This window comes from Azolla caroliniana, unplaced genomic scaffold, assembly GCF_043228905.1.
Source record: "Azolla caroliniana isolate FFs.n. ecotype wild unplaced genomic scaffold, voAzoCaro1.0.p SCAF_3, whole genome shotgun sequence".
NCBI lineage: Eukaryota > Viridiplantae > Streptophyta > Polypodiopsida > Salviniales > Salviniaceae > Azolla > Azolla caroliniana.
The window spans coordinates 4,054,500-4,065,016 of record NW_028230438.1 but is presented as its reverse complement, the minus strand read 5'-3'; the positions used below and the strand labels follow the sequence as shown (position 1 = coordinate 4,065,016).

At 39.0% G+C, this 10,517-nt stretch overlaps 1 long non-coding RNA gene across 1 annotated transcript in view; it reads left to right on the top strand.

The window, feature by feature from the left end:
• The first annotated feature begins 169 nt into the window (after positions 1–169).
• LOC147865940 (uncharacterized) overlaps positions 170–10,517 on the top strand; it is a 35,375-nt gene continuing 25,027 nt past the window's right edge. The window contains exon 1 of the long non-coding RNA XR_015529455.1: positions 170–1,633. This is a non-coding gene — a long non-coding RNA (uncharacterized LOC147865940). The remainder of the gene's footprint in view (positions 1,634–10,517) is intronic.

The window sequence follows — 10,517 nt, the reverse complement described above, 5'->3', positions numbered from 1 at the left end:
ATCAACATGCACATATAATGTAAATGATGATTCCACTGATATTCTTCTGCACATGGGTAGAAGGCTACAATGTGAAGACCAAAAGCTCACATTTCTTACACTAGGATTATTTCTGAGGATTCAGATATTATTTAAAAATTTCTTCCAATAATTCAGAGACACGTTGAGCAAAGATGTCATATATATTTGTTTTCCCAATAAAGAGATCATCATTGTGATTTGCAAAGCAAAATCAGACCATGTCATAGATGTGCTCATTCGGGCTGATCATCCAACCAAGTGTCAAGAATGTCATATACCAATGATGTTAGCTTATGTGGAAAAACATATCATCAAAACCTTGATTACGATATGTGCCCAACCCATTGGCATTTAAGGGGTTAAGCTAATCGAGAGCGTCATTCGGCCTGACTGCTTATGTTTTCCATCAAGGGCAAAAGATAGAGAAGATCAATATGTGGAAATAACCTATTTGAAGTAGCAACTCAGAAAAAAACTTGAATAAGGCGAGCAACACTCTTATGATTGGAAATGGACTCCTAACCAAAGGTGTGGTCATTTGCCAAATCATTTCAGTGATCTCCTCGGTTCTAAGATTTAGGTGGAAGTTCTTGCGTCATGTAACGCATGGCTCGAGCAAGAGGCAGAAAATCCATTATATTACTCCGAGAATGATGAATTCAATCAAACTAGAGAACGACATAGCGAAGAAAATATGAACAATGAACACTTCAAAAATTGCTTGTTGCAACATCTACAAGATAAAAAATTGGAGGCAACAATTAATGTTGAGGTAAGATCTATCAAGGTCATGGCAAAGACAATCTCAATTTTATATCATAAGATGGATGCCAATCATAAAGAGCTCTTAGAGAAGATGGATGCAATACATCGTGAAATTCAATCTTTGAGGAAAGATGTCATGACCAAGGTTGAGAAATCTATATGTGAGCTATTGAAGTTGGCTATGAAGAACAAGGTTGATATGCGACTCCCATGTGTTGCCATTATTACAAATAATGGTCATAACAAGAACCTTCCAAGTTTGGTAACCTCAATACTTGGAGCATTATCCGTGCAAATCCATTTGTATTGCGAGCATCCAACATTACCACACCCCGTGGAAAACCAACCAGGAATCACCTTCATATCTTGGTCAGAGTCTCATTCAGAGAGTCTACAAAAACCTCTTCCATATATTAATTTTTTCTTTTCTATTTTGACTTTAGCTATTAAACTTGGTATTAATTTTGTGGCTCCACTTCCAACCTCTTTTATACCTCATTGGACGCCCCACCTCAAACTAGCAAAAGAGCACCCTATGGTCTCAAGTATTATTAAATCCAAATTTGGTAGATCTACTTCGTTGAAAACCTCTCATGTATGTCCAAGTACATTAGAGTATTTGAAAGAATGGCAAACATGCTTGCCCTTCATATTAGAAGACAATGGAGGCGTGACAGACCAAAACATAGTTGAGAAGTTTTGTCTTTGGCATGGCAAAATAGATGGTGGTACTCGAGTTGCGTGGTTATGGAAGAAACACTATGAAGATCAAAGGCCCTTCCTATGAAGCTAAACTAATTTAATAGAAACATTCTCTCCTTGGTTTATGAAGGCTACTTTTGAAATAGTATTCCAAACTTTTATCCATTTGTTGATCAAACCTACTTGGGTTTTTGGTGTTAAAAATATTTGTCTTGTTATATATTATATAACAATTTAGCCCAAATTTGTATTCTCATATATGTAATCACAATTGTATAATGTTTTCTTTTCTCTGTTTCTAAGTAATGTGTATGATTTACTTGAATTTCTTCTTTTCACCAAAAAAGAATATACTCCATTAGTAAAATATACACAACTTAGATCCCTTTATCGGGTAGGCCTTGCCTAAACTATCCTAACATTCATGAGTGAACTCACTTATTTATCTTACACTTTCGCATGGGTCTCTAGCCAAACTTTCATACACATCACCTGCATTCAATATGATTTATTGGAATTTCTAATATATATGTCAATTAACACATTGTTGGAAAAGAAATGATGTTGCATGCTCTAGAAGCATTAGAAGATAGCTTTGTGTTGTGCATATAGTGCTTTATTCTAGGAAGAATACATTAGATACGTTATTGGACTTATATGACGCATCACATGGTGGGTTTTGTAAATGTCCAAGCTAACAATTCCTCTTGTAAACATGAATAAAAGTAAGAATTTCTAACATAAAAACATGTGCCATGTTGACTAAGTACATGTCACAAAATTGTTACAATTGCTCTTATGATGACTGGATAAATACTCTTTTGTTGTAAACCAATTGTCTGATGGGCCAAATTTGGCGTTAGAAGACGTTAATATATCTTTCTTTCTTTCTTTCTTTTCTTGGATATTATACCGTGAATATTATGAAGGTTTTATGATCGATAGATTTAAGCTAAAGAATAAAGGACACTCTTAAAGTCCAGGAATGATATACATGAATACTTTCGAAAATACAATATGCTATTACATACGAAAGGGACAAGGTGTATCCCTACTTCACTTTACAATGTCATTTATCCTTTGACACTGTAAAGAATCGGATATGATTTTGTGCAGCGGAAGAGTTGTGTGTTATGTGTGTATATGTGTGAGAGAAAAGAGACAAGAGAAGAGCAACACTAGATAGATTGATAAAAAGAAATGAAGTACTCGAGAAGAAGGGTGTATTAACAAGGAGAATACCAACTACAAAATGTAACATTACAATGGAGGACAATCGACACTCTATTAAGTAGGAGGAGAGTGCTTTATATAAGGTTACATTCTCTCTTCATTAACTCACTACAACAACCACTCTCTTGGGGAATGTGAAGACCCATTAGTCATGGGGATTATGAGACTCATTAGTTATGTGTCATACAATATGATTCTATGACACATAGTTAATGTGTAGTGAATAGTGGTGCGACTTTTGACCTTTGAGTGCTCATAGATTCTGAAAGGGTGTATTCACACACTAAATGAGGTTGAGCTTGATTCTCAACAGACACAATACATAAGAGGATATTAAATTACAAAGATGTTTCCTTAATTCTCGCATATCCAGAATTGCAAGGAACCAATCATATCAACTAATTAATGGTGTATCATATGTCCAAGATCAATTCTCAAATACTCAACATTCTCAAGACCGATTAACATAAGTATGAATTATACGTATAATTCATCCCATCCCTAACTAGTGGCAACGTTCACAAGCACATATATAATCCCTCTAGCACAACAAAATTAGAAGAATATCATTGAGTAGCAAAAAGATACACACCTTTCAATATAAGGAACAGTTCATGTTTGTGCATGTCATAATTGTCAAAGTAAACGTGTGAAAGCGTTCGACAAACCGGCTCAACCGGATAGCAACAGTTAGAGAGGAAGTTTCAATGGAAGCTTAACACAGAGAATATTTGCGGGAGAGAGAGAGAGAGAGAGAGAGAGAGAGAGAGAGAGAGAGAGAGAGAGAGAGCAGAACATAAAACTCTATTAAAAAAATAACACTCTGTAACTCTGTTTACATACAATGTGCTTACACATGACCATTCATACAAGTCGTTAGAAGGACTGACAGAAGTATAGTGTACTTCAATGCTCCTACGAGCGATTGACACTAACTACGAGACAACAACTACCTAGTAGTCTAGGCTATTACTGGGCTTCCGGTTCGCACTCAAATCCGGCTCTCCGATCTGTCTCCCTGATCCGGTCGGTTGTTTCCGGATACCAATTTGGCTCTTGGCTTCGGATGCCAATCTGGCTCAGGTTTATTCAGCCGATCTGGATCCGGTTGAGCTTGCCTAGTCAACACTCCCCCTCAAACTCAACTTGAGGTCGGATCGTGGTGTTAGTGTCTGTGGAAGTCGGTCCTTCCATCTAGCTCCTTTTGGTATCCTCCTACCTTGCTCGCACTCCTCGTCTGATCGGTTCTGCTTCCCGCGACCCGTCCGGTACTGCACACCTCGACCTCCTTGGTTGGCTTGTCTGCTCAACAGGCCCATTTCAGCTCCTTCGATACTATGACTCCGGCGTTTGTCGACATCTGTTGCCTTCTCGTCCCCGTGGCCTTTAGTTGATCGGGCTTCTCCGAATCTTGAACCGAATCGGCTTCCTCTGATTCATTCCAACTCTTGTCCAAGTTGGTAGTCTCCAACTCGTCTTTTGTTTTTAGGCCCTTCACCACATCGGACCACATCTAGGTTTTGGCCTTCATCTAGTTGGCTCTGTCCTTCTTGACTCTGTCGCCACTACCGTTTGCTCCGGCTTGTTCAGATGTGCCGAATCCTTCGGTCGGCTCAACTTCCTTTATTTTCTCATCTCCCCCCTTGGTTCTTTCTTCCTCTCCGGCTACTTGTCCGGTGCCATACGTTCCCGTTCCTGTTCGCCCCCTAAAGTGCGGCTCATCGAGATGTTGAATGTTGAGCATCTTCGAAAAATGTTGCAACTTGTCCAATCCGAGCGGCTTGGTGAAGATGTCGGCAACCTGCCGATCCTTGTGAACATACCGAAGTTCAACTTCACCGCTCAGGACCGGCTCACGAACAAAGTGATAATGCACTTCTATGTGCTTTGTCCGAGCATAGAATACAGGGTTCTTGGCGAGCTATATGCTGCTTACGTTGTCCCAATAAATTAGGATCGGGGTCGGCACCTCGATCCGAAGGTCTCGCAGCTGTCGTTGAAGCCAAATGGTTTCACAGGTGGCAATGGTAGCGCCCCGGTATTCAGCCTCAGTGCTCGACAGAGCCACTATTGGCTGCTTTTTGCTACTCCACGCAACAACCGCGCTACCAAGAGAAAACATGTAACTGGAGGTGGATCGGTGATCCGATGCATCACCGACCCAATCGGCATCGGTATATCCGACTAGCTTCCTAGCTATACCGTGTCGATATAACAGTCCCCGATCCTTCGTGTCGCTAACATACCGGAGTATTGGGTGTGCGCACTGAAGGTGCTCGATAATCGGCTGTTGCATGAACTGGCTGATCACTTCAACAAGGTAACTGACGTCGGGTCGAGTGATTGTCAAGTATATGAGGCTTCCGACAATTTGTCAGAACCGTTTCTCATCGCAGGCCAGGCTGGAGTTGGGACGTAGTTTCAGTTTCCAGTTCAAGGGTGTGAAGATTGGTTGGCATTCCGTCATTTCGAACTTGTACAACATATTCAGCACATAGTGTCTTTGTGAGAGCAATATGCCGTCGGGGGTCCGGATCACCTCAATCCCAAGAACCTTCCTTCCCTTTTAAGGTTCGCCTCACTTGAGTTGCTCGACCTTCTTTTCTTTTCTTTCCGTGTTGGCTTCCCACCCCATTATTCATCCCTTGGGATAGAATTATACTCTCAGCCTATTCCGACCTGAGGAAGTAAGCTCATGGGCTAGGTCCTGCCCTTTCTGGTGCACTAAAACAGAAAGCTTCCACAAGTATTAGCGAAAAACGTTGAGAAAATATAATCCATCGGCAGATTAGGAGGTTTTAAGAAAAGAGTTGAGAAGGGGCGGTTCTGGTTAGGGTAATAAACTAGCATAGCGAAGTGTCGATCTATCATGCCCTTAGAAATAGATAAATGAACGGTACCTAACCAACCCTACGTCGTCTTGGTGTCTAACATTTTCAAAAATCGTAGATCCGTATGTTCGGAAAGGTACGACACATCTTTCAGAATATGAGCGAATGCTCAGATCAGTAGATTCAAGCTCTACGACAACGCAAAAAAGCAAGCTATGGATGTGAAGACAGATTAGAACGGTAAACTAGAAAAAAGAAGCCGGCCAAGTCCTATTCAAGAAGCAACCATCCTTCAAAGAAAGCGTAATAGCTCACTGGTCTAGCTTCATGGCACTGAAAATGCGGTCCGTGAGATAGAGTCGAGAGTCCTCTACCCAATCAGTCAAGGAAGTTTCTCTGACCAAGAAGAGCTCGAAGCCAATCCCAGGGCACCGCAGACAAAAATAGAAGCCGAACACAGATTTGAAATGGGAAGCAAAAACTTTTTGGTAGAGGCGTTAATGAAGGTCCCCTAGGTCCTTCATTTCAATTGCGTTCGACAGTTGGGACTTCACTCGGTCTATTTCATTAAGTCTGGGTCTGGTGATGACTAAATCATCTACATATAGCAGGATACAAACTGGGCCACCGAACTGTTCCGGATGAACAGTGACGAGTTGGACTTTGAGGCCGCAAACCCCATCTTATGCAACCGGTGTGTGATCTTCGCATTCCATGCTCGAGGGGCTTGCTTCAGACCTTAAAGCGACTTATTGAGTCGGCACACTGCCGGCTTGTTCATCTCTTATTGGAAACAAGGGGGTTGGATCTAGTGTTGGGCAAAGTCTCTAGCCCATACCGGAAATTTTCCTACTTCTCATAAACCTAACCGGAATTTTAAAATTTCAGCCGGCCACGTTCCTACTAGCGACAATGTCAACCGGAACATGTTAAAAAAAAAAATGGCCATATACCAAATCAAAAAAAAAATCTAGCGCAATACCAAAACAAATCAATCACAAAATTTTGGATCCCAAAAACTAAAGATATATATTTACCAAAAAAAATTCTAACTTTTTAAACAAATTTCACTTTTCAAAACTTTGTAAAGTAGCATTAACAACATATTAGATCAAATTAGATCTAGTATATAGAAAGTTCCAAAACAAAATCAATCAAATTTATAATGTTTCAATCTATATCTTCTATGAAGTCCTCAATGTCATCATCATGCTCATGAGAAGTTCCTGTAAAAATATGACGATATGCCTTGCTTTCTTGCCACAACAAAATGTTGGCACTAAAGTCATGTTCTTCTAGGTCAGGTCCTTCAATAGAGATTCATATCAATGCATCAACCGCATTTCTTTTTAACCTATTTCTAAACTTATTTTTTATTAGATTTAGGCGACTAAAGCCTCTCTCACATGCTGCCATAGAAGAACATTGGATTAATCCTATCAATGAAAGCTTTAGAAGTTCGGGTAGCTTTTCTTTCCACGCATCATTACAATTTATCATACCCCAAACATCTAAGAAATCTCTTCCAAGCCATTCCCTAGTGGCTTGCCTTTTGAAAATTGCATATTCATCATACAGTTTATCATTATCAATTATGGGAGAAAACGCTTTCCCATCTATAATTTTTTGAATGCCATAAAAATTTCCAAGTGTTTTCAACTCATTAATACCCATACTTTTTCGTGCTAAAATGCTTGTAGATCCGGTAGACATGTTCATTGGTGATAACATTTTCAACGCAGAAAGAGTCACCGGATCTTGAAGCCTTTTTTTTATTGTCTCTATTAATGCCTTAGAAAACAAAGTTTGGAATCGTATGGCTTCAATTAAGTCCTCACCATCAATACATCTATCCATGAGGATGCTTTTATATATATTACCTTTTATAGCATCTCGTAAAACTGAAAGCATTCCTTTTTCTCTACCATATTCTGGAATAATTGGATAATTATAGCTATCCTTCTCAAAACCATTGAGATCCATCATAACATGATGTAGAAATTGTTCTTCTATCTCCCCAATGGCTATCATAGCCAAACCTCCAATGCATGTCACATCCACATATTCCTTTTGGAATTCCATGCTTAACGTAGACATGATCTTAAGTACATCTGCAAGGAAGTGAAACATATACACTACTTTGAAGTTTCTTAAACTTAAGAATACATTGTATGCATCACTTTGCGATTGCAAAGTCTTCATCAAGGGTTCATACACATTGCATACCCTCATGATAGCACCATGCCGACTAAGTCATCGTGTCTTCACAATCCCAAGAATATGCAAATGTGTGTATTCTAATGCATCTTGCATCTTAGTTAATTCACCTTGGCGCATTGAGCTCCTCGAGAAATGTGCAGCCACCCGATTCACAAGGGCATCTAACTGCTTGCATGTTTCTTTGACTTCAATGTTCTTCGAAGCCTCTTACACACACAAGTTTGTTCGATGTGCAGAACAATGTAAGGAAGTCATAAATGGATTATATGACTTCAATCTTGTAACAACACCTGTAGACATACCTACCATAACAAATGCTCCATCACTTCCAAATCCCATCATTTTTCTAACATCAAGGTTCCACTTTTTTAACAATGCTAAAATGCTTTCTATTATTGTGTTCACTGTACCATCCTCTACTTCAAGTACCCCCAATTAAGAGGTTTTTACTTGCCTTCCTTCTACAAATGTAGCGTAAAGGATCAAGTTCTTAGTTATGCTTACATCAGTAGCTTCATCTACCATAAGCCCAAACCAAGGACTTGTCCTCACCCTATCATATATCTCGGCTTCAAGAGCCTTGCTAATGTGCAAGATAAAGCTTGCACAAGCCTTATTATCATTATACATTCGTGGAAGGCCTTCCACAGCACATTCTCTTAACAATCGTAAGAGGGTTTCCAATTTTCTAAATGTCAAACCCTCTTTTGCTTAAAATATGCACATTTAAACAAATTTTCAATTGCTACATCCACATTAGCTTTTTTCTTTGATGCACATTTTTCAAGACCATTCTTGTCTCATTCTTGGAATAAAATGGCATCTCGATGGGCGACACTTCTTGCATGTTCTTCTAATGCAGAAGTCTTAAAGTTTCTGGCACTCGTTTTGCCAAATGAAGACTTACAATGAGGATCACTCCTACAATAACTACACCATAAAAGACCTGTTTCCAAATCCTCTTGAAGCCACTTAAATTTAGTAGGCCAATCTTCTTGAAATTTTAGTTTGGCCTTACTAATTCTATTCATCTCATGAAATAACTCGTGAGAGGGTTGATGGTCCTTTATAGGCTCTCCTAGAGACACATCTTCATTGGAAGATGACAAGTTTTTCCTAAAATCAGGCATTGTAAAGAGACTGATTTGCTTTCCTTTGCCTTTTGTATTTTTGTTGTGGGACTTACTGTAACAATAATGTCGAGTACATTGGACTAGCATAATCTATGGATTCCATTTAAAAGAAGGGGAAACATACATACACAATCCATGTTTTCTAAAAAGAATAAGCAAATTAAAATACCTTGGATATATGGAAGATTACGAGGCAATCAAGGATCAAGTTTCCACTATAGATCTTCGAATCTATCAAAAAATAAATATGAAAGAGGATTACTCACATTAGCTTACGCACACATGCAAGTCCATGTATGTAAATGTGAAAGAAATTGAGGGAACAAATATATTACAAACAATATTGAAGGAAAAGATCAAGAGAAAAAAAGTAGTGTATTATTAAAACAAGAGAACAATAAAAATGTAAGGTAATAATTGTCGAGTTTTCATGAACCCATAAATATTTGAGTTTGAACTCATACGATGTAATAGAACATAAAATTGATTGAATATAATATGTTTAACAAGAAGCAAATGATAAAAAACAACATTTTTTGGAGTTAAGAGATGTGTGCAAGTTAGGAAAGGAATCTTGGGGTAAATTTACAAGTATAAAACATTTTCACCATTTAAATGATCCATGAAAGATAAATAATATTGTTAAATGACTAGACTTTCAACGATCCTTTTCAAAGTTGCAACATTCTCTATTGGGTACCAAAATCAGCCCTCAACTTCATTTTACAAAAGTGACGTATATATTAAAACAAGATGACAATACAAATGCAAGCTAATAATGAAATATACATGTCTCCTTGTGATTTATTCTTGTCTATTCTCATATTCTTTTTGTGCTTTTTTTGTGCTTTTTTTGTGCTAAGATAATTTGTTGTACATAATTCCCTCTCGATTTTCAACCTATCCTCCACTACATATGTTTGAAATACATGTTGATTCTCATCACAAATTTGTTGATTCGTCTAGTTATATTGTAATAAGTAAATAGTATTTTAGATTCGCCTAATTTGTTTATCATAGTAGCAGAAGCACTCGGGCTTTCTACGAAGCAGAAGCATTCTCCCAAACCCTGCAGAAAACAATGAAAGACAGAGGAGAAGAGCTTGGTTCAAGTCTGACAGCACTTAGTCCTCAACAAAAGCAATCCCCGTCTCAGCCTTCTCCCCTCCCCTTTATAGGCCTCCGGGGACAGACCGTTATACCCTGGTTACATCATCTTTATTCCCTATCACCTCGGACAAAGATACACTACAATTTCCTAAACAATAAATGCGTACTACCTAGTATCTTCACATCAACCGAATTGCTCCTGAGCATGTACAAGTAATTAAATAGCGTGTCCACACCTAAGGACCAATTCTTGCACATATTTTCCTGATTCCTCCTAGGGGCGGTTTTCTCCACGACATCCACCCCCACCAAACCGCACGTCCTCCGGTATGTGCTGGATATAGCAATTGCCGGAGAAAACCGGCCCGTAATCACCCTTCATTCTCCGACTCGTTGTTCGCGCTGATGCAACCGTCACCATCGTCCGGGCTTGACGGGTCCAGTTCGTCCTCATGCCGCTTCTTAAATACTTTGATCCTCTTCCCTGCTACTGGCACGGCTA